Source organism: Mytilus californianus, unplaced genomic scaffold (genome assembly GCF_021869535.1).
Source record: "Mytilus californianus isolate M0D057914Y unplaced genomic scaffold, xbMytCali1.0.p SCAF_1, whole genome shotgun sequence".
Taxonomy (NCBI): Eukaryota; Metazoa; Mollusca; class Bivalvia; order Mytilida; family Mytilidae; genus Mytilus; species Mytilus californianus.
In genome coordinates this window covers 19,745,758-19,771,279 of record NW_026262581.1, presented here as the reverse complement: position 1 = coordinate 19,771,279, position 25,522 = coordinate 19,745,758, and the positions used below count along the sequence as shown (strand labels likewise).

Below are 25,522 nucleotides of genomic sequence, written 5' to 3'. Positions count from 1 at the left end.
TACTGAATGTGAGTGAGATTCAATATGAGAGTGAACGACGAGAACAATGTGACTGAACAAAAGAGCAGTACGAGTGATTGAAGTGAGTGACGTTTTTTATTAGGAAATAGTAACGAACGTATGCGAATGTGTGAGTTCTGTGTGAACAATAATTAGTGAATGAACAGATGTCGTGAATGGGTTTGAACCTTTAGATGTGAAATTATTCTCTCCTAAAATATCAATACAATCGACTATCTGATTTTAAATCGCATATCACATACGTGATTTATATCTTGCATACATCAGTTGACAAAAAACAAAGTAAAGTCTGATACACGCAAAGCTTTAATTATTAAGAGAAATCGCAATGTTTAGTAAGTATAACTTAAAACAAATAATTTACATTTTTTTTTTTAATTTCATGATGACTGTTTTAAAGTCTGTTTCTCATGACCACCACCACATCCGATTTTAATAACACACGATTTACATGTTTAAACATTATCCCGGATAAAACAGTAGCAACACCAAATGGTATTGTATCAACTGGGATCATGTATATACTATATATAAAGGGGGGAGGGGGGGATGCGAACCCGGATAAAACAACTGCCATTGAATGATATTATACAATGATTACTGTCTTTGATGATGTAAATATGTGGTTTTATGGACCTTTAAAAAACTAATGTTCACTGAGGCCGAAATAATATGAATATGGATTAAATAGATAATAACGCTTCTTTGCCATACATAGAGCTCTATTCTCAATAAACAATACACGTAAGTATGGAGCAGACATGTATGTACAATATTTCCAATACAAAAATGCCTATACACTATATGTGTAGAATTTTAGCCCGGAGCACATACACCTTTGTTAATAAGCAATATAAATTTACAAAGTTTTGTTCGATTCTTTTTCATTCTTATTTATGATGAAATTCATAGCCAATGTCATTTTCGTTTCACAGTCTTTAAGAACATGGTCAATAAAATTGTTGATCATAGGCAATTGCTTTAACACTCAGATATGTGCCATGATGTATGTGCGAGTCAAAACTTCCAGCCTATAAATCATATTAATTACATTTGTGTAACTGAAGAACGTGGTGAGACACCTTACCCTCAGATGATGTATGATGTTTTTAGCTGCTCTGTCAAAAATATTTAGTAACTTCTTGATTTTTTCCTAAATAATGTCTCAAAAAGGTTGCCTAGCAAGCCTTATATATCTGAATTTGTTTTAAGGCCTTTAGTTCTAATATAATCTGATAAGATATAGTAAAAATCTTTTTATTTCCATTTTATTTTACTTTCATTTCTTCTTGTACATGTTAAGGGCAAAAATATATCGGGAATCTTTCATAAATTCGTATTTTTCTACAAAACGATCTCAATTTTCTATATAAAAAAGAAGATGTGGTATGATTGCCAATGAGACAACTCTTCACCAGAGACCGAATGACACAACAGTATAACTATAACTTCTTTATTTTCTACTTATTTTGATGCATTATATTTTGTCTAACAAAAACGATTGGTTATAATTATAAAATTGTTATTATTTTTTAAAGGGGCATAACCTGTCAAATTCATGTTCACCGATTTGACTCAAAGTCTCATATTTGATTTATAACATCTTATAACGTATATCCAAATTACAAAAAATCTTAAATAAACAAGTATGAATGTATGGACTCGAAAATATGTATCAACGTTTCGTGTGAATTTTTGTCTAGACGACATCTAAATAACCATCAAGATGACCTCCGAAGACAGCCTACGGTCATATCCCGATATAAACATAAATATAAATATAAACAGATAGCGACCACGTGCAATTGGATTTTTCTAGGTCTATTTGATTTCATATTGTTAAAAAGTATGTTTTATCATCGTTTTTACCTTGTATAACAATGATTTTTTATGGATCGATTTACTCATTCAAATGGCTCATCCTTGTTTCACTTTCAATATAGACATTCTTTTCCTTTTAATAGCTGAATACATGCGTAAGCCATCTCCAGCTAAGGGGTTAAATTGGAGGTCACATGAATACGGATTCAATGAGGTCGAATTATTCACTTGCAAGTGAATAATTCATCAGCAATGTCTCTTAGCTTATTTTAACAAAATTAAACCTTAGTGGCTGCTACAATGGAATTATTATTTCACTATATCCCTTTCATTAATGATTGAACAAAAAGAAATCATATTTTAAATTTGTGTAAATCTCGTAGCTAATGTCCCTTTAAACAGCAAACATCACCCATCTTCGCTTGCAATACCCATCGTGTTGGTCAAACACCGAAGAAGAAGTACAGTTGAGATCGGTGTAAACCTCTCTTTAAACTGTCATAATAATATGTCATTGGAATATCATTTAACTGTTCTATGATATTTTTCCTTACAATTACATCCCAGTATAGCTGTAGGGATCTGTTCTAGGACATTTCTTCCTTACAACTGCCTCAGGATATACCTATCACAATCTGTTCTAGATCATTTCTTCCTTACAACTGCGACAAAAATGTAAACAGTGAAATTGTGCCAAGGTGATGATATGCTGTGGATGAATACGTCGAAAGTGCAAGTCTTACGTCAACACAGTTTTATATTGAAATAAAAAAAACTCTGATGACTTCAAAAACTATTTAACGAGGTCCCTGGCAGAACTAAATAGGGTTCATCTATTCAGTACGACGGCTATTGATGTCTTTAGATCTGAAGATACCAAAATGATCTGCAAAAAAAAGTAAAATAACATAAATACCGAACTGCAAGTAAAATTCAAAACGGAATCAAATGGCAAAATCAAAGGCTTACACAGATGACACACTAGTTCTCGCTCCGTTTCAATTTTCCTATTTGGTTTGTAAATTCGAAACTTATTTGCGAATTTTGAGAACGACTGTTGCCTCTTAACATCGTATTTGTGAGTACTCAAACCGTCCATTTTTACATGAGTAGTGGAGCATCAAAAAATAAACGAGAAACGATAAGCTTAACAACAATAATTAAAAAAATAATTTTACATAAAAATGTCCGTATGACATACTAGAACAACAAAAAAACAGAACTGGAAAAAAGACGAATAAACCAGACCATATTAAAACAGATTCACCATGAGCATATTATTGGTTAAATAGTATTACTTTCTATATCTCTAGCTGTTTTCGATTATATTTTTAAAAAGCCTATATTTAAGAACAGTACAGAACAAATGCCCTTGTGATTCACCGTGGTCAATTTGTACATTTGTACACAAAATTCCAAAATAGAAAGCAAAATGCCTTTTATCAATGCATAACGTATATACATTATGCACTTCGGATACTAAGAATTAAGTCTCGTAAAAGCCCCACAACGCTTATCCCTTTATCAAAATGAGGCCTCGGTCGCCGATAGATCTAAGTAGCTCATCTACTGTCTAACAAGCCTGTCAATACTGAGGTTTTGAGCTGGAACCTGCATGTTGCAGGTGTGTTCGACATCATTTTAATTGCCCGGGCATTCCGGATTCCACCACCATGAAAACTGACCACCGCGATATAGCCAACAGTGCTGAAAGTGGCATAAAACACTACCACAAACTATCAATCTTTATCAGTACTTTTTTATTCATTTAAATCATTCTGGTGCATTTTTATGAAGCCTTTTTGTGTTGCTTTCAACAACAAGTTCTTGTTTCACACAAATGTATGCCATCGGCAACAAAATTTTCCAAAAAAAAAATCAGTACTTTTACATGTCATGTTTAGAACGAGAAAAGTGCATGTTGTTGAGAATAAATGATGTCATAGCTCCTGGAAAAAGTGATACTTAGTTCAAGAATGAACCAGACTCAAGCCCAAGAATGAACCACTTCACGCTGTGAATTAATAACTATTTGTTTTCCTTCTGTTATATGTACAATGTATGATCTCAATATGCAGCGATATTTAAAGTTGTTACATACTATTAGGTTCTAATGTAAAATGAGGAATTTCGTTCGCAAGAATGATTAAACATGACAAATATAATTTTTTTTTAATTCCGTGCTAGTATTTTTTTGTAGTCCCAATAATAGTATGCGTTTTTTTAGGCTAAAAGAATAGATAGGAATTTAAAATATGCAGTTGTGCGTTATCTTTCTCTCGCCTTACACAGCATAATTGACCAACAGTTTGATTATTGATTACAACAATAACTAGTATAGAATATTGGTATTTCCATTTTGTACAATCTTACACCATAAGATTAATTTAAAATTCCATGCGGATGCAATAATATTGATTTATGCTTATAGCCAATACTTTGATTACATTATATGGGTATGCAAAACGAAAGGAGCAGATGATGATATCGAGAAGCATCACGTTTCCATGAATTTTCTAGGTATACTATCTTATTTTTTTCGTATGGTTTCCCACTAAATTAATCAGGTCGTTAGTTTTCCCTTTTGAATTGTCATACATTATTCATGTCAAGGCCTTTCATAGCTTGCTATGCGGTATGGGTATGGTCATTGTTAATGGCCATACGGTGGCATTAAGTTGCTAACTTCTACGTCACTTCTCAGATGGAAAATTGTTACATTAGCATAAATTTCACGGGTAATACAACGATAAAGAAGATTTATTAAAATGGTGCAATGAACGACCCTGACTGTTTGACTTATACGTGTTTGTTACTAATATAGCGCCCCATTCTCGTTATTGGTAAAAATCATAGATGTCTACGACTTACAGTTTCTGAGTTTTAGTTGCCAACCGGAATCGGTTAATTTTCAATGAGCATAACTCTGCCAGGGAGTCCTTGTTGCAGTTCAAATGTATCAAAGAACAAATTAAGCGTATGGTCCTGAACAAATTCCATCCTTTGGTTTTTGTGTACCGATTACATTTACGGTGTTCATACAATAAAAAGGTGTTTAGGTTTTGGTCAGATAACTCTGGACCGACAAAATTTATGACCCACTGGGTGTGTTGCGGATACGATACAAAGTGCAAACCTGATTGTGCCCTGTCTTACGGTTACAGAGGCAAATTTTTGCAAAGTTTAGCAAAGTTTGGCGGAAGAAAATAATCAGAAGAAATACAATAAGGAAAAACCTTAATAAAGAGATGTTACGAATTCCTGATAATAAGGTGATACACTCACGAGTCAAAACTGTGGAGTTGATAAAACCAAGTATATTACATGAAACCATAAAATTGAAATTTTATCCATTTATTCAAGTGCATTTCATTTAAAGACATAAAAAGCCAAGATCAATAAATTTGTATCGTATAGCTGTATATCTTTAATTTCAATATCTTTGAGGTAAATAATCAATACTTCAACATCTATCAAAATTGCAGTTTTGAGTTTTTCAAAAAGTAGTATATCAAATGATCAGGACATGAACATAATGTTGTTAGAATCCCAGCATACGTACACCAAGCTGCGATATTAAGATTTTCAGGTAAAAGATCATGCTCTTTTTAAACATAGTTTCTTGTTGAACAAATCTATCCCATCGAACTAGAGATAAAGGATACTACAGATACAGTTAAGTCTGTCTCATATCTTGACTTACATCTAGAAATTGACAATGAGGGTCGGTTGAAAACAAAACTTTACGACAAAAGAGATGATTTCAGCTTCCCAATTGTGAACTTTCCATTTCTATGTAGCAACATTCCAGCAGCGCCTGCATACGGAGTATATATCTCCCAATTGATACGATATTCCCGGGCTTGTATTTCCTATCATGATTTCCTTGATAGAGGATTGCTGCTCACAAGGAAGCTATCAAACCAAGAGTTCCAAATGATGAAGTTGAAATCATTACTTCGTAAATTTTACGGACGCCATCACGAGTTGGTTGACCGTTATGGAATAACCGTTTCACAGATGATATCGGATATGTTCCTTATGTCGTAACTACAATACCCTTCCCTTTTCACGAATGTGACCTACCGAATTAGACTATTTACCGGATTTGTAATAACATAAGCAACACGACGGGTGCCACATGTGGAGCAGGATCTGCTTACCCTTCCGGAGCACCTGAGATCACCCCCAGTTTTTGGTGGGGTTCGTGTTGCTTAGACTTTAGTTTTCTATGTTGTATCATCTGTACTATTATTTGTCTGTTTGTCTTTTTATTTTTGGCCACGGCGTTGTCGGTTTGTTTTCGATCTATGAGTTTGAATGTCCCTCTGGTATCTTTCGTCCCTCTTTCTTGTCAATTGATTAAATATGATTTTGATGGTACCTACATGCGTTTTTAAATATTTTCAACGAAAAAGTGTAACCACTCGTCTCCCGTACATTTCAACGATTCTAAAATGTAGTTAGTACATGTACCTACATTTTGTTTGGTAATTGACGTATGGTCTATTAACATTGAAGAAACGGAACATAACAATCTAATTAAAATATAGATCTCGGATTTCGTTATACTACGTTATACTACATACGAAGATCTAACAACTACCCGTATAAGGTTTCACTTCTGAAGGATTTTGCATGTGACTTTTTCAACCAATCAGAATTCTAGTTATCCAATCTGAACAGCGCACGCGGAACATATTTACTTGAATGAGGTTCATTGAAAGGTCCCGAGGGTATCCAAAAATAAAAACAATGGGACTTAAAATTTATCGCTTCGATTGTTAATCGTTTGGAAATAGTTTTTAAATCTCTTTCGTCGTCATATTGTAACTATAGCCATGAATATTTGAAATATGTGACGTTTGTCAAAGTTTTCAGATGTGCCTCATATGCTTTATGACTTGAGGTCAGATCGTAATCGTGGAAATTAAAGAGTACAGTAAACACTGTTAAACTGTACACTATAGCACTGCCAGAGGCGGATCCAGGGGGGGGGGGGGGGGGGGGGGGGGGGGGGGGCTTCCGGGGGTTGGAACCCCCCCCTTTTTTTGACGATCAATGCATTTGAATGGGGACATATAGTTGAAACCCCCCTCTTTATCCTGGGTTAGGAACCCCTCCCCCCTTTTATAAATGGCTGGATCCGCCCCTGACTGCTTCCCTCTGCCAGACGTGGATCAAGGATTTTGATAAGGGGGTGCAAACTATGCATAGTTTGAATGGGACATGTAAAAAGTCTAAGCATTGATAAACCATACATATATATGTTTAGCGCCACAAGCACCCCCCTCGGCTTGCATACAAGAAAAAAAACTGTCCTCTTTAGCTGCTCTGGTGAAGTTTTTTTTAGCTCAGTTGGTCGAGTCTACTAGAGAGGTGCCTTACTGTACGAATTTTTGTGAACTGTCAGGTAGGGGGGGGGGGGCTCTTTTATTTTGTATCTAGTAAGAAAAAAATCTTAGGTAGTAGGCTATATATTTAAATACATGTGTATTTCCTATACAATTCCCATGCTGTAGCAGATACATATATACAAAAAACCAATCCTTGTCTATCATTGACATAATAATTGATAAATAAAATTCGAACTTGATCTGTAACTTGTCATGATAAAACAATACACCAAAAATCAAATCAATATCTTCAAGCACGAAGAAAAAAAAAGTGTGGAAAACTGATTTGCCAGACTGACGGATGGACAGACAGACAGATGGAGTGCAAACCTAAAGTCCCCTTCGACTTTGACGGTAGGGGACTAATAACCAGGCATTTTGTAATATCAATATATGATTTAGATAGCTATGAATTTAGCTCGAACTGAAAATTCTTGCTTTTTTACCTTTTAGATAAATCCTTACATTTACAGCTAGCAATAAACCTGACTTCCAAATAACCTTGCATTTTGTAAGATCAATATATGATTGAGATAGCTGTAGAGTTTTATTCAAATCCAAGTTAATTTGGAAAAGTTATATAGGGAGCTAGGGGGGGGGGGGGGGGGGGGGGGGGGCTAGGATGAAATTTGAAAAAAATAGGCAGGACAGGAGTTTTGAGTAAAAAAAAGGCAGGATGAGACACTTGCAAAAAAAAAAAGTCAGGCCACACTTAAAAATATTTTGGTTTGCCCAAACCCTACCCAAAGGTAGAGACAGTGGGTAGGTAGGTAGGCATTTTCTTTTTTTCAGTAAAGAGTAATTAAAGTGTCAGATGATTTTTAGTCTTCATGCCTATCTGATTAAAAAAAAAACCTTTTCACATCAGGACAATAAACGATTTTGAGTAGGCAGCTATTATATGGGTAGATAGGGTTAGGGCAAACAAACATGGCCTCAGGATGACAATTTAGGTAAAAAAAAAAAGTCAGGATAAACTTAAAAAAAGGCAGGACCAAATCTTTTAATCAAATTTTTAAAATTGAAAGCAATAAACTAAATTATCAATAACCTGTCATTTTTTAAGATCAATATATACTTGACATAGAAGGGCTGCAGAAGTCATATGCAGAATATAGTGGCCCTATTGCTTCAAAGTGTCTGCAAAATAGACCAAAATCATAAATAATAAATCATGAAAAAGGTCAAGGTCAGAAAAAAATGCCTGTGTCGGACATGTTCACCTTAAAATCATTCCATACACCAAATGTAGAGGCCTAATTGCTAGTTTGAGAAATAGACTTAACCACAACAACTAAAGATTGAACCATGAAAAAGAGGTCAAGGTTCGATGAAAACTGCTAGTCCAAAATGCACATGTACATCTAACAATTATTCTATACACCAAATATAGTTGACCTATTGCTTATAGAATCTGAGATACAGACTTGACCATAATACATTTGTAAAGTGAAAATTTCAAATGAGAAAAAAAAGCATAATTTTTAATCAAGCAGTCACTGAACCATAAAAATTAGGTCAAGGACAATGGACATTTGTTGGACAGAAACTTAGTGACTACACATATAAGGTACACAAAAATGTATCTGTGTACAAGGTATAAAACATCCAGGTCATCTATCTTCTGAAATATCAAACTTTATTCAAATAGTTTATGCTGCTGCACGATTATGCTGATTGTAATCCCTAAGTGTCACATTTTGCAACAATGGTCTCAGGTGACACAAAAACTATTTCATTAAATTCAATCACATTTCATGTGCCTGTACCAAGTATAAACCCTGTTGTATACTTGTAGTACATGTTGCAAGGCCTATAGTTTTTATTTTTTTATTTTTAGAATTGTGTATTAAACATGTTAAATGCATATGACAGATCTATATAAAATAGATGTGGTACATTTTTGTACATGCAGTGATGTGATGTACATGTACATGAATGATTATCACAGACACAATGAACAAGATATTTCTGCTGAATTTATTCACTACTTTTATATACACATTAAAGACTAGAGCTTGACATATTGCATAGACAATTGCCTTTCCTTCTATTGAAGCCTTATATATACACGTAGGTTGCATTCTAGATGTCATTTAATTATTTTTTGCTATTTTAGTTGCTGTCGGTCTATTACAAAGCAGGGTTATTATTCACATCACATAAACATATTCTTGTCCTGAATATGCATATTAATTTGCCACTGGACTGTAAGCAGCTATCCATCATCATCATCATCATCATTAACATATATATAAACGTTTCATGTATAGTATCTCTTCTCGTTCATATGTAAACTTTGACCTACTGCTTTATATACATTGTGTAGAATCTGAGAAATGGAATTAACCACAATATATATTAATTTGCACAAAAAAATAACCTTAATCACTGATGGGTAAAATGAGGTTGGGGTCACATGAACACCGTCTTTTATTTTTACCTAATGTATATACCTTAATTTTTTATTTAGATATCTGTAGACTTATAAGTTGAAACAAGAGTGCACACGCTGAAATGTCTCGCCTACTATACTGACCATTGATTTTATGTTGATAGTCCTACTTATAAAGTTTTACTACAAGTATCACATTAACATTTATGATCCAAGAAAATGAGGTCAAGGTCAGATAAACCAAGGCGGAAATACATGTACACCTTTAATACAATCATTCCATACACAGAATATAGATGACCTATTGCTTGTAGTATAAAACAAACAGACCAAACCATGGAAATTCCATATGGACCAATGAACCATGAAAATGAAGTCAAGGTCAGATGATACCTACCAGACATACATACATGCATACACCTTAAAATCATTCCTAAAACCAAATATAGTTGACATATTGCTTAAATTTTAAGAGAAACAGACCAAAACACAAAAACTTAACATTGAGCAATGAACCGTGAAAATTAGGTCAAGGTCAAATAAAACCTGCCAGACTGATACATGTATGTACATTGTAAAATATTTCCATACACCAAATATAGTTGACCTACTGCATACAGTATTAGAAAAACAGACCAAAACACAAAAACTAAACTAGTACCACTGAACCATGAAAATGAGGTCTCAGATGACACCTGCCAGCTGGACATGTACACCTTACAATCATTACATACATGTATGCCAAATATAGTAGACCTATTGCTTATAGTATCTGAGATATGGACTTGACCATGAAAACTTAACCTTATTCACTGATCCATGAAACAAAATCGGAACTTTTTTTTCAAGTAGTCACTGAACCATGAAAATGAGGTCAATGACATTAGACATATGACTGACGGAAACTTCATATCATAAGGCATCTATATACAAAGTATGAAGCATCCAGATCTTCTACCTTCTGCAATATTAAGCTTTTAAGAAGTGAGTTAACAACGCCGCATCACTATCCCTAATTACACAAAATTTAGATTATTTTTTAACTTTTGTGATAAAATGGTGATATACATGTATGTGCTCAGTTGATACAACATTTTACAATTTTCATGCATCTTGGGACTCGCAAGTTTTGAAAATGATGAGTCCAGGACTCGCCTTAGTGAGAACCCGGGGCTCGACAAAAAATTGAGAGACAAGTTGAACCCCGTCTGACAACACATGTACATGTAAACCTTTGATCCCATACATGTATACCAAATATAGTTATCGTATTACTTATAATATGCCACAAATTCACTTGATAAAATCACTACACATGTAGTTTTTTAAGGAGCACTGAACAATGAAAATGGAATAAGGACAATGGACATATGTCTTGACAGAAACTTCTAAACATAAGGATTCCTTATACATTATCATGATTATGATTTTAAGAATGACAAATCCATGATTTCTACCCTCTGAAATATAAAACTTCATATAAATAGTAAATGTTGTTGTCCGATTAGCATTTCATGTCTTGCATGTCTTGTATTCTGAAACTTTTGTCACAGACAGGACATAACTGGAGACCTTGGAGGAATTAAGCCTACTTATACATGTTATAAGCCTCGTGGTGATAGTCAGTAATTTATCTGGAGGAAAATGAACAAGGAAGATACAAAAAGTGAAGGTAGTCTTCAGTTCCAGAACAGACATAGTTGTCAGAATTTTTTTTTTTTAATTATCTGGTTTATCCGTTCAAATAAAGACAGAAGAAATCTATCTATTACTAAAATATAACTGTTCTGAACTGCATTTTATTTAATGAACGTATAGCACTGTCAACATGTACAATGTACCTGACAACAACCAAGCAACAATCTTTTAGTTCACAAGTACAACAGCTTGATCCATATGTGATCCAAAATGTGCAGAATGCTATTATGGTGGGAGGTTTAAATTCACTTTAGACTTCTCTACTTTGAATATTATATCCTATATCACCTTCATTGCTGGTGATCATCATGTCATGTACATGTAGAACTTATTTTTAAACTTCTATTGGAAACCAGATTGGTCAAATATGTCTCCATAACGAGTTGAAAATATGGAATGTCTTGGACTACCGTAGGTACTGTGGCTTCCAAAGATTTAAAGAATGTCTGATGGTCTTAAATCTGTATTGTATATGACTGTTACATGTATAAATGAAAAAGGCTTTTATATCTTTGCTTTTGTACAGACATCATTGACATTTATATTAGCAAACAATTTGCATTTCCTGGCATATCTATTTGTTTGGCAGCTGAACATTTCCAAATGCATGTTTCATGTTTTTCACATCCTTTTTAGTTTTCTGATGAAAATGCTGTTGCTTCCAGTTGATACAGATTCTATAGCTGAGCCTGTGTCTGGCCATTTCTTTATGTCTAGCATGTGTGTGAATTATTTACAGTGACTCTCAATTTCATTTCCCCAAACTTTCTGTGTCTGATTCCTTTCAATGAAGCTATATAGACCAGGGAAGAATGTCTGCTCCTGAAATATCAATTTAAATATATTTATGGAATATTCTGATTTCAAAACAATGCTGACTCCATTATAAAGCTTATTTAAGATTATTTAACATCCGTTTCAGAGGAACTCATTTAATTTTTTTCTTTAATAATTATTACTAGCTTTTCCAGACTAAAAGATGAAGAAAAAATGTACATGCATGATTGTTTAGGGTTTCTCTACCTACATGTACATACATGTACCCTGTTACTTAATACTAGTGTTTATTCAAACACATTTTAATTGATATGTTCCTCTGGTTAATGACAGAATGTTTTATTGTCCTTAAATAAATGTTACTTACAGATATACATGTAGGTTATCTAAAAGTAAATTTATAAATTGACACTGTGAATCCATTTCTAGGATCCACATCTTCTTATCTTTGAACATTTTTTGGGGAAATAAAAACACTGGCCCTTGAGTAATCCTTTTTGAGATTAGTCCTTGAGGTGTGGATTCCCTAATCAAATTTGTACGTACATGTATTTATTATCAGAATCTGTACACAAATCTTTAAACTTGTATTTCATTTCATTTCACATTTTTTACTTTTTGTTTAGCATCATCATTTCCAGACATTAATCTTATAAGATACCTATTGATTTTGTTTGATAGTTGGTTGTTTTCTGAACAATTTGACATATAGATATAAGAAGATGTGGTATGAGTGCCAATGAGACAACTCTCCATCCAAGTCAAAATTTATAAAAGTAAACCATTATAGGTCACAGTACGGTCTTCAACACGGAGCCTTGGCTCACACCGAACAGTAAGCTATAAAGGGCCCCAAAAAATTACTAGTGTAAAACCATTCAAACGGGAAAACCAACGGTCTAATCTATATAAAAAACGAGAAACTAGAAACACTTATGAACCACATCAACAAACGACAACTACTGAACATCAGATTCCTGACTTAGGACAGGTGCAAACAAATGCAGCGGGTTTAAACGTTTTAATGGTACCAAACCTTCATCCTTTTTCCTGAAACAATAGTGTAACATCACAACATAGAAAGACACACTATAAAATATCAACTGAAATAGCTTAACTCAATCAAAGGACATATTAACACCATTGAACATACACTGAACAAATAAATTTGACCTATGATGTATGTACTATGATAGAGATAGCCTCGTCTGTCTTGTTCTTCTATATATTGATCAAGTATATGTATTGGACATGTTGAATTTAAAGATCGAGTATTCTATCAGTCAAGAGCATAATTACTTAATCAAGTCTTCAAAATTATTTATACTAGTTAGTAATGTTACAAATGAAAACAAAGCAGTAACCCAGAAATTTTCTTCATAATGGGGGCCTGTACAGCCATGCTTCAGTGATTCCCTATATAAACAACCAAATTTTTCCAAAAAGGGGGCCTGAGCCCCCTGAGCTCCCCCTCTCAATCCGCCTCTGCAAAGTTACTCAATCATGTAGTTAAAGCTAAATATTTGAGTATAAAAGACTACAATAAATGGGGAATGTGTCCATAGGACACAGATGATGCCCACTCTTGCAGATCATATAAAGTTATAAAACGACATAACTGAAGAACCGTAAAAGTGATGCTACCCAAATTTGTGCTTGATCTGAGTTTTTTTGGTAATAAGTATTGTGTATAAGTTTCATAACATTTGGTTGAGGCAAACTAAAAGTTAGAGAATGGAAACGAAAAATTCAGAAATTTTACCATTTGTTCTGGAACGGTTAAAGTAACACTTTTTGCCTCTTTCAACTGATTTTTATAGTTCGTTCTTATATTGTACTGTTACACCACTTTCCCAGGTTAGGGGTAGGGTTGGGATCCCGCTAACATGTTTAACCCCGCCACATTCTGTATGTATGTGTCTGTCCCAAGTCAGGAGCCTGTAATTCAGTGGTTGTCGTTTGTTTATGTGTTACATACTTGTTATTCGTTCATTTTTTTTGTACATAAATTAGGCCGTTAGATTTTCTTGTTTGATTGTTTTACATTGTCATTTCGGGGCCTTTTATAGCTGACTGTGAGATGTGGGCTTTGCTCATTGTTGAAGGCTGTACGGTGACCTATAGTTCTTAATTTCTGTGTCATTTGGTCTCTTGTGGAGAGTTGTCTCATTGGCAATCATACCACATCTTCTTTTTTATATGTACATAAACAGGATGAAATTATTTTTCTCACAAAGCATTAAGCTAATATTTAATGAACACTGAAACACTACATGTAATTGCCATTCTGACCCACTGTAGCCGAGTCCAAGAATAGTGAACAATTAATTTCTTTCTTGGCAGAAAATTTCCAGTAACAATTATCTGGAGCACCACATGATATCAACATGTATCAGTGTGTGACAGAAGTAAAAAAAGTATGCTGATATTAAAACTTCTTCTGCATGTGCTGGCATAAGTATACATGTATATCTTTGCAAGTACACAGTAGAATATCATTAATAAGATGACATTATGATTTATATACTATTACCAATGAATTTAGATTTATCTGATCCCATATCTTCATTGTCATTGACTTTGTAAATTATAATTTTTTGGTAGGAGAATTAGAATGAAGACTTGCAATGCATTTTCTGGGATATTGTCATGTTTTTTTAAAGTACACTGTGAATCCTCCACAAAGATTTTTTTAATAAACACTCGAGAAGTTGCCCAATGATAGAAAATATTATTTTCGAGAATTTACCTTTGAATGCTGACTTGATTATCGGGTAGCAGATATCCCGCAATGGTGGTAAGTCGTGCACTTAGGGCCATTTTTTATTTTATTTTTCTGTAGACTTAGTTTCGTTTTTTTATTACTGTGTATTGTCAAGCTTGGTTACTCATAATTGTTTCTCAGCCACTGAATGTACGATGTTGTTCGATACTGGAGCAGCTGACCCGGTTTGTTTACATTCACATTCTAATGGCTTCAAAACCACGTGACACATTGAATCGTTATATCCAATCAAATTGCTCTACTGTCAATTAGGTGATTTTTTAGTACAAGGCAATTATATTATTTGTTTGTATGATATTGCTTTGAAATGGTTTGCAATAAATTGGGGGTTTATTCAATAGGAAACCTCATTATTAGCCATGAAATTTGACATCAATGGAATTTTATATGAATATTTACTTATGGTCAGAATATCGATCTCTTAATATTAAACCAAATTTTTTTTTTATGAAAAATATATGTATATTGTTTTTTATTAACCTACTCTATATTCCTGAACAAAAATATGGCATGATTATCGTTTGTTTCCCAAAGTTTTTCTTTCAATTTGGATGGGTTTTTTTCGCGGGAAAATCGCGTAAGACGTAAGGTGCTTGCCATTTTGAAATTCTTAAAAATACGATTGGCTTGGCCTGTTTGGTCTGCCATTAAGATTGATGACGCTCAATGGAATGCAAACAAAGCAATGGAGGCCGGAAGAGGGGTTTTCTTTAGTTCTGAAATGTTTTTAGGCATTCGGAAGTCAGGTTTGAAATGGCCATTAGAAAATCTGCATTTTTGTACAATACTTAAGAATAATAATGAAAACATATCTTTAGAAATATCATTTCATTTAGAAGTGTAGAAAAAATGTATTCTGCACTAATTTTATACGCTGGTATTAGCGTAGTGACGTCAATGCGGAGTTTTTCCGTATGATAAGTACAATAACAAAATCCGAACGAACCAACGTTATGACCGATTATAGACTACGGTAGGATATCTGGTATGTAAACTCTTCCATAGCCCGTTTGAAGCATGTTGGAAGCCTGACCATGCAATCTTTGATTTCCAAAATTTGTCTCTTCTCAAATTTCAATTCTTTCACTTTGTACTAAGGCAAAATTTCAGTTAATGCATTTTCTATGTTGTTTTTCCATTTCTACGTCGCCATCTTCAACATGTTCCTAGGTCGCGTTTATAAGGAGGGAAGCACTAATGACAGGACGGTTGCCCGGATAGTGACAGGACGATTGACTGGATGAGATATAAATAGTCATAACTTTTTTGTTATTCGGTAGATTTTTTTAATATTTGTAGACCTTAGAGATATTATACTATATTTTATGAAAATAAAACAAAATAAATGAAAAAAAATATTTTTGAGCAATTAAAGTTGACCGGACGGGTTTCACACTCGCCGATACACGCTATACATATATTCAACTGGTCGAAAACAAGTGTTAATATCTCTTTTGTTTTACAATATTTGTCGATGAAATTAAGGAATCTGTGAGAATAATAAATATTTAATACGAAAATATAAACTTTATAGTAAACAAAAATGTTTTTCTGCAAAAAAAGTTGACCGGACGGTATTGACATTCGCCGATGTACGCGTTGATTATATTGAACTGATCGACAAAAAGTGTTCATATTTTTTTTTTTACAATATTTTTACATGAAACTAAGAAATCTACGAGATCAATAAATATATGATATGAAAATATCAACTTTGTAATAAAAAACATTGTTTTTCTTCAAAAAAAGTTGACCGGACGGAACTAACATTCGCCGATATATGCTTTAAATATATTGAACTGATCGACACAAGTGTTAATATCTCTTCTTTTTCTTTTTATAATATCTGTCCATGAAATAAATGAATCTGTGAGATTAATAAATATATTATACGAAAATATAAACTTTATAGTAAAAACTTTGAGCCCAAGATGTTGATTTGAGTGAGTTCACCACGGCACACTTAGTTTAGAAGTACTTATATTTAATTAGATTAATCTAATTTTGACACTTGTTCGTAATTACCAATCACGCCAAATAACATGTCATTAAAGTTTTCACACCTGGGACATCAAATACATTTAATTATAAGCCAAAGGCAAACGAAGTTTACTTGTTTCAAACTGGGGCAGATGATTGGAAATGTGACCAATATCTGTGGATAAATAATGGTACAAAATCAGTCACCATTGGTAATGATGTTCTTAAAAAACATTTTTACAAAATCCGATTACCAGGAACAAAAGACAATACAAACGATAGAAAAAGACCAGTTGGTTCTTTACAGTTTAAGAAAACTGCATATAGTTTCAAAAGTAACAAAAGCTTAATACTTGTGCATTATGAGGGAGATGAAACGGTGTATGTTAAATTCCCGTTGGCCATGGGAACAGCAAAAATCCACATCCCCCTGAGTAAACACGCACTGCTCCTTCTGTATTAACAGAGACATATATACACGTGTGTATATGTCTCTGGTATTAAGAAAAATAGAACATGACATAAAGTCAGGTGACAAAACTGCCATGGATGTTTACAGGGAAAACATATCAAATGGTTCAGTTTCTGGTGAACACCAAGGAGTGTTAAATGCTAGAAATGTTAAACAAGTTGAGAACCTAATAAGGAAAGTCAATGAGGAAGAAAGACTGAGCAAAGACGATATATATAACCTTTTGCTCTTGGCATATCACATTGATGGATTCATCTACGAGGTGACAGTTTTCCCTGATCTAAGTTCAATCATTGCTTTACCAGAAATGATTTCTATAGTTAATCAGTTACTTGATGTTAACACAGAAGATGATATTCCGTATGTTTTTTCACCACTAGTATTTAGAAATATAATTTTTGAAGATAGACCTATAATGCCTGTAGCTTTCTTGATACACGGTAGAAAGAAAGAGAAGACACATGCACGTTTCTTTGAATTCGTAGCATCGTCATTTAAAAAAAAAAAAAAAAACCTCAGTCCCTTTTGTAACTGATAGGGAGATTGGTCTTGTAAATGCAATCAGAAGGAATTTCCCAGCTTGTGATGTTCTTATGTGCTGGAATCATTTGATGAGCAGGGGGGGGGCAGAATAATTCTGGCAGACGGAAGGGGTCGGCTAATAATTTGTTGTCGCAATTTTTACCATTTGAACAAATATAGGCCTACATTTCCATTTGTTCTATAGTAATATAAATTATTTACTATAAATTTTATATTTTCATATAATATATTTATTAAAAATATTGTAAAAAAAAAGAAGAGATATTAACACTTGTGTCGATCAGTTCAATATATTTAAAGCAAATAACGGTCGAATATAAAATCAGTCCGGTCAACTTTTTTTGAAGAAAAACATTTTTTTTTACTATAAAGTTTATATTTTCATATCATATATTTATTGATCTCCAAGATTCCTTAATTTCATGAAAAAATATTATAAAACAAAAAAAATATTAACACTTTTTGTCGATCAGTTCAATATCATATTTAAAGCATATATCGGCGAATGTTAATTCCGTCCGGTCAAATTATTTTGAAGAAAAACATTTTTTTTACTATAAAATTTATATTTTAATATCATATATAAATTGATCTCGTAGATTTCTTAGTTTCATGTAAAAATATTGTAACAAAAAAAATATAAACACTTTTTGTCGATCAGTTCAATATAATCAACGCGTACATCGGCGAATGTCAATACCGTCCGGTCAACTTTTTTTGCAGAAAAACATTTTTGTTTAGTATAAAGTTTATATTTTCGTATTATGTATTTATTATTCTCACAGATTCCTTAATTTCATCGACAAATATTGTAAAACAAAAGAGATATTAACACCTGTTGTCGACCAGTTGAATATATGTATAGCGTATATCGGCGAGTGTGAAATCCGTCCGGTCAACTTTATTTGCTCAAAAATATTTTTTTTCATTTATTTTGTTTTATTTTCATAAAATATAGTTTTATATCTCTAAGGTCTCCAAATATTAAAAAAATCTACCGAATAACAAAAAAGTTATGACTATTTATATCTCATCCGGTCAATCGTCCTGTCACTATCCGGGCAATCGTCCTGTCATTAGTGCAACCCTTATAAGGAGCATTCTGATTAGTCGATATAAATACTTTCTGGGGTCAAATATTACGTTATATAAGGTCACAAAAGTGAAACCTTGTAGGGTACTTGTTAGATCTTCGTATGTAGTATAACGTAGTATAACGAAATCCGAGATCTATATTTTAATTAGATTGTAAAACTAGATATCAAGAATTTTTGAGGAAGTAACATGTAGTGAATAAAAATGATTATAATAATTTTATGAAATAAGTTATTTACCTATTTATACAACATATTATACCTCAAAGATTGCTCAGTTGAAACACGATTAAATTTAATAGCCTTAGTGAACAATTAGATTTTCAGTGGGAGGGGATTTTATGCTGATTGAATATTCATTTCACAACGGTTGATAGTACGACTTATTTATATGGCGCGAAAATTATTTCCACTTTTTAGACAAAACTATTTCTCTTGCAAAGACCTGCATTTTGTAGGACAAAATATTCATTTTCATCATGTCTTTGACAAAATTATTTTAACAGTTAGTACCAGTCCAAACTATTCATTTCCTAAATCACCCCATGTGTGACTATGGGACAGAAATATGGTCATTTAGATCTTCTTCCGATCGGCCGTAAAACCCTTGCAAAGTGAGGCGTCCGTTTGGCTGTGCGGGATGTACAAGTACACAGCCACGTCCAGTCAGAATGGGACATTAAATCCGATGCCTCGTGTAGAAAGAGTACCACGCTCTCTGCACGTTAAGAGCCTTTCAGCAACTCTCATAGGGGTGACTGATACAAAAGTTTACACAGACATTTTTAATTCAATTCTATACAATGTACATGTAAATTACGTGTACATGTTGTTTACTGGTGTGGACATTTTTCATGTACATGTGAGGAAAACCGATGTACAGATGAGAACAAACTTAATTTAAAACCAGTGTTCATTACATGCAACTAATTGTAAACAAATTTACAGTACGCAGCGTTTGGTATGAACACGGCCTAAGATGCTGTTTTCGCATAATCAGTATACCTACTCCCGAAGATTGTTAATGTATTGTCACAGTTGCTTCAGTCAAAGTTGAACACATGAGAAAGATTTGCCATAATGACCTTATACTCTCTAGATATTGAAGGATATTACCTATGTAAACATGGTTAAATGAATATGATACTCTTTAGTGCAAATATAATTCTAATAGAAAAGAAAGGGCATGATGTATCATTCATAATATACACCCAAATACCATCAAAACAAAGGAAAAGTACTTACATTGCTATTAAACTTCATCTCAAGTATACTCAAAGTGAAGGGTGAAGATAATTACATTTAACTCAAACTCAAGACGTTTCCTAGCACCGATTAGAGCGGAAGTTTACCATATACGCTACGTTTGTACATTTGAGAATACTGCTGCTGGTTCCGTTGTTCCACGGTATTATCAACAAATGATAAATTATATCAGTTATCTCATAATAAATAATCATTTCTTGTAAACATGTAAGAGAAAACACCTCTAGGAAACTTTGGCGTACACATGCAAAGTTGGCGATTCTATATACGTTAATGCAAAAAAATATTACGAATCAAATTCAGTTCTTCAGAACAACACTATACCAACTTCTCATTTAACTTCTTATTGCACTCTATTTTATAAATATCGTTTTAGATCAATATCAATGTCGTCATCACCAGTAAAATGTCTTTTAAACATTATAATAAAAAAGGAAAATGTTCTTTATAATTGAAGTATCAATTTTGTCGGTGAATAACATACTATATTACCCTAATCTTTTAGGTGTGTTATTCATGCACTTGAATAATTATGTACACTACTACGCGATCTTCACATTACTCTATCATAGTGATATGCGGGGGAGGCATATTGATTTTTTTTCAATTCTTCGGGAATTGTTTATTTACAACCCCATTACACATTTTCTTTCTTTTCTTATGCAATATATCTCTGTAACAATTATCAATTGCACGTTGCAGATGCGAGAAATTTCATAAATACTATATTTATTGGACAAACCTTTAATTTCTTATCGAATGAAAATTTTCCTTTTGTAGTTATTTCTTAAACAGAATGGTAAGAAGGTGTGTACAAATCGAATCTTTCTTTTGCTTTTGTTCTTGTGAGTGCCGGTTGAATACTGTTTGATTAAAATCAAAGCATTCCATTCATTCATAAAATCTTTCATCCTATTAAAGACAGATCAATTACATTATGATAACTATACGTTAACCTTTATAACTTTTCATTTATTCATAAAACATAGTCATAGTAAAGAAATCAAATCTTTCTATTTATATATGTGTGTAATTAGATATTTGTTATCTATTTATACAATATCGGTTAGTAAGTTAAAAATGAAACTCCAAGGGACTTTTCTGAGGAAAAATTTCTTATAAACATGTTAAATTTAGATTAAGATTGTGGAAAGGGATTGTATAGGCCTGGCCTGTTGCCAAGCCCAATTCAATTTATTTTAAATAAAATGTAACAGTTGTTTAAACTAGGTTAACATTTTAATCTTTACTACGAAGTCTTAGTACATTTATTACGAATGTTGTCACCTTTGTACGCTATGTGCATGTATTTAAATTTGAATTGAATTGAGGAACAAAAAAAGTGTTGGTGAAATAATTTACCTCTATTTCAAGCAAGTTTGACCAAATATTCTTATATTCTTTTAAATTCGTATTTGCCCTTTACGTGAGCATTTCTATTCAATCGTATTTAAAGAAGAAACAGTAACTGAAACAGTTTTAAAGAGGCATAAGCTACGAGATATATGAAAAAAAATAATATATGATTTTTTTTGTTCAATCATTAATTAAAGTGAAATAGTAAAATAATAATTCGCTTTTAGCAGCCAGTTTGGTTCAATTTTGTCAAAATAAGTTAAAAAACATCGCTGATGGATGAATTATTCACTTGCAAGTGAATAATTCGACCTCATTGAATCCGTATTCATGTGACCTTCAATTTAACCCTAAGTTAGAGATGGGTTACGCATGAAATATACGTGTTCAGTTATTAAAAGGAATAGAATGTCAACATTGAAAGTGAAACAAGGGTAAACCATTTGATTAACTGATTCGATCCACAAAAACTCATTCTTATAAAGGTAAAAACGATGATTAACATGTACTTTTAACCTATAATATGAAATCAAACAGACCTAGAAAAATCCAGTTGCACGAGTTCACTATCTATGTATATCTATATTTATGTTTATATTGGGTTATATGACCATCAGCAGTCTTCGGATGTCACCTGGATAATTAATTAGATGGGGTCTAGACTAAAATACACACGAAATGTTGTTACATATTATCGAGCCCATGCATTGTAAATTGTTTATTTTATACTTTTTATAATTTGGATATAAGTTTTAGTATGTTGTATATCAAATATGAGAATTTGAGTCAATTCAGTGAATAAGAATTTGACAGCTAATGCCCCTTTAACTATTTTTTATCATAGTTCGTGAGGTAGTTTGATTTTTTGTCCATAATGTTTCCTTTTATTGTAGCATATATCTTATTTGTTGGTTTTCGTTCAATTCCGTAATTTATCCAATCAGAGTAAATTAAAAGATTGGTGACATCATGCATGCCGTTACCATAGTTAAGCGTCCAAAGAACACAATTCAAAACTATCACGGACTGCGTTAGTAAAAACACAATAGAAACGACTTTATGAGTTGTGGTTATTTTACACTACTCCATTGAAATGTTGCTTCATATACAAACGACTTTATGAGTTGTGGTTATTTTACACTACTCCATTGAAATGGTGCTTCATATACATCCACTCAACAATGATCAGTGAAAAATGAAACGGATTAAAAACTTTTTATAAACAACCCAAAACGTTTAAAGAGACTTGTTTTTAGTTATTTTATGGTTGAATTTGTATACTAGTAACCATTTACCACTTCTTACCAGTGAAACAATATGATAGAACTACCACTATTGGAACATGTGTTTATACAAGATACTATCATGCACAACTATCTGACTATTGTTTATTTGTCCTCTGTGCTCATTGTACTGACTTCAGATAACTGTGAACATATCTTCTATTAGGGTAAGGGGGATGTGAATCAGATGTGGATACAAAAAAAATCAAAGATCTCTTAGAGCAAGAACAATGCTATAAATTTGAAATGGAAACTAGGAACGCGTCAAAGAGGCAACAACCCGGCCAAAGAGCAGAAAACAGCCCAAGGCCACCAATAGGTTTTCAACACAGAGAGAAAATCCCGCAACCGGAGGCTGGCTTCAGCTGATTCCTTAACAATAATGTATACTAAAAAGTCCCTTTCACAAAGCAATAGCATAACAAATTTAACTTCTCTTCCTTAAGTTTACATAAAAATTCCACATTCTTAACTTTAGAATTAAATTCCAACTTTGCTTAATCAAGATAGAAAGACAACACAAATAAAACTACTTTCTTTTTGGAAGGGAAAAAATCAAACTTTGTACAAAACAACTCTGATACAACCAAAAGGACTCGAAACTGACATGCTGATGATTGATTTTTTCATTGGATACATGTTTGGAGGACAGACAATCGAAACGTGGGAACCAACTTTGCTTCTCTTCTTGTGAAATTGTTCATTAATTATTACGAGACATCCATCCATAAAGGAGTGTCTGAAGAAGAAATTAAACGAAAACGATATTGACCTTTAATTTCACGTTTTGCTATGTAAATTATGTCCTTTCACTGAATAATATTTTGGTGACAAAGTTAATTGCATCCATCCCATTGAACTTTTAAATCAGTTACCTATTATGTCTGTTTGTTTTGTTCACACATTGTTGTCAATATAATGGAAGTTTATGCGACTGTCATACAAGTGAGAGGTTTAGCTAGCTATAAAACCAGGTTTAGTCCACCATTTTCTACATAAGGAAATGTCTGTACCTAGTCAGGAATATGACAGTTGTTTTCCATTCGTTTGATGTGTTTGAGCTTTTGATTTTGCCATTTATTAAGGGACTTTCCGTTTTGAATTTTCTTTGGAGTTCGGTATTTTTGTTATTTTACTTTATACCATAGATAAAGTTAAGTCTACTTCATATCTTGACTTACATCTACATCTTTACAACGAGCGTCGGTTGAGAACTATACTTTACGACAAATATTAGGATTTCAACCTTAAATTTCCTGAATCAACATTTTAAAAGAGCATGTATCTGATATTCCGGATCTATCTTGCATTCTTATTTCCTATATTGATTTCCTTCCCAACAAGGGAGCTAGTGAACAAAATATTTTAAATGATTAAGTTTAAGTCATTCCTTCAATAGTTTTACGGACACTACTAGTATTTACGGAGTATCTTTTTGTACAGATGACCACCGAGATGATTCGTTTGTCGAAGCTACAATCCATTCTCATTTTCGCGATTTTTACATGATCAAATGCGACTTAACAAGGATTTTAAAATTGAATTTCAATGAGCAACATGCCAGGTGCCAGTACTGAAGTAGGAACTGTTTTTCATTCGGGAGCATTTGATTTCATCCTAGGTTTTTGGTTGGGTACGTGCAGCTCAATCTTTGGGGTTTTTAAAAGCCTATTGTGGACTCATTTTAGCATGGCATCTTGTGTTTGTATTTTAGTTATGATATTTAATTTGGTATCTTTTTGTCTCGCCTGCTACGAAAGTCGCAGTATGCGAGACTTAGGTATTACTATCTGGCGGCGTAAACTATTTATATAAAGCTTTATATTTCAGAAGGTAGAAGACCTGGATGCTTCATATCTTGTATGCAGATACCTTATGTTACGAAGTTTCCTTCTGTCATATGTCCATTGTCCTTGACCTCATTTTCATTGTTCAGCGACTGCTTGAAAAAAAAATTACAGTTTTTTTTTGTAATGTGAATTTCTTATTATGAGTTATAGGATAACTATATTTGGTATATGGGTTCCTTGCAAGGTCTACATATCCGCCAGACAGGGTTCACCTGACCTCGACCTCATTTCATGGATCAGTGATCAAGGTTAAAGTTACGTGATAAGGTCCGTATCTCAAATACTATAAGCAGTAGGTCAACTATATGTGGTGTATGGAATGATTGTAATGGGTACATGTCAGTCTGGCAGGTTTCATCTGACCTTGACCTCATTTTCATAGTTCATTGGCAAATGTTAAGTTTTTGTGTTTTGGTCTGGTTTTCAAGTACTATAAGCAATAGGTCAACTATATTTGGTGTATAGAATGATTGTAAGGTATACATGTCTGTCTGGCAGGTATCATCTGACCTTGACCTCATTTTCATGGGTCATTCGTCAATGTTAAGTTTTTGTGTTTTGATCTATTTTTCAAATACTAAAAGTAATAGGTCAACTATATTTGGTGTATTGAATAACTGTTAGGTGTACATGTCTGTCTGGCAGGTGTAATCTGACCTTGACCCCATTTTCATGGTTCATTGGTCAATGTTAAGTTTGTGTGTTTTGGTCTGTTTATAAATTACCATAAGCAATAGGTCAACTATATTTGGTGTTTAAAAAAATTGTAAGGTGTATATGTCTGT

The 25,522-nt window shown here is 33.1% G+C and overlaps 2 long non-coding RNA genes across 2 annotated transcripts; both read right to left on the bottom strand.

Annotated features, from left to right (window-relative positions):
• Window positions 1-1,458: 1,458 nt before the first annotated feature.
• LOC127715628 (uncharacterized) lies at window positions 1,459-20,571 on the bottom strand. The gene is made up of 2 exons (XR_007988517.1): window positions 20,228-20,571; window positions 1,459-2,728 (listed from the first exon to the last, which is right to left on the bottom strand). It is a non-coding gene; the product is annotated as an uncharacterized LOC127715628 (long non-coding RNA).
• LOC127715416 (uncharacterized) lies at window positions 11,298-14,894 on the bottom strand. Its single transcript, XR_007988418.1, has 2 exons — window positions 14,858-14,894; window positions 11,298-12,153 (listed from the first exon to the last, which is right to left on the bottom strand). It is a non-coding gene; the product is annotated as an uncharacterized LOC127715416 (long non-coding RNA).
• Window positions 20,572-25,522: the final 4,951 nt, after the last annotated feature.